Here is a 601-nt window from a genome sequence, read left to right as displayed (position 1 = left end):
GGGCCCCTTTACCATTCTGTAGAAATGGGCTATTCTATTTATTATGGTAGAGGGGCAATCCTTCTTGGTCCATTAGTTCCCGGGTCTTTCGTGCGGGGTAGAGCAGTTTGGTAGCTCGCAAGGCTCATAACCTTGAAGTCACGGGTTCAAATCCTGTCTCCGCTACATTTTTAGACGTTAGGTGTAACTCCGTTAATTGTTTTGGGATAGTAGGAAAGAAGAGGGAAGTTAGAACCACTACACTATCGTGGTCAACTATACCGAATCATTTATCATATTATATTAGATTATTTTACCATGGGCGGATAGCGGGAATCGAACCCGCATCTTCTCCTTGGCAAAGAGAAATTTTACCATTCGACCATATCCGCATTTCTTCGTTCTGATATGAACATCATCATGTTCACACATATATGATATATCATATATATATATATATATATATATATGTGTGTCTGGATCATATTTGTACAGGGCTATATAATATATTATATTAGATTCCAATTATTTTATTTTAACATTAGATTATTCATTTTTCATTCAAGAAGTGACCCCTCTCCCTCCAACTTTTTCTTTCTTTTTTTTTTTGAGGGGGGGGGGG

The 601-nt window shown here is 37.6% G+C and overlaps 1 non-coding gene across 1 annotated transcript; it reads right to left on the bottom strand.

The window, feature by feature from the left end:
- Nucleotides 1–300: 300 nt before the first annotated feature.
- Nucleotides 301–371, bottom strand: TRNAG-GCC (transfer RNA glycine (anticodon GCC)). The gene has a single exon. It is a non-coding gene; the product is annotated as a tRNA-Gly (tRNA).
- Nucleotides 372–601: the final 230 nt, after the last annotated feature.

This window comes from Aristolochia californica, unplaced genomic scaffold, assembly GCF_029961685.1.
Source record: "Aristolochia californica isolate CCGP_79_NKW_82.1479 unplaced genomic scaffold, dmAriCali1.0.hap1 SCAF_264, whole genome shotgun sequence".
Taxonomy (NCBI): Eukaryota; Viridiplantae; Streptophyta; class Magnoliopsida; order Piperales; family Aristolochiaceae; genus Aristolochia; species Aristolochia californica.
This window is presented reverse-complemented; position numbering and strand designations above follow the sequence as displayed.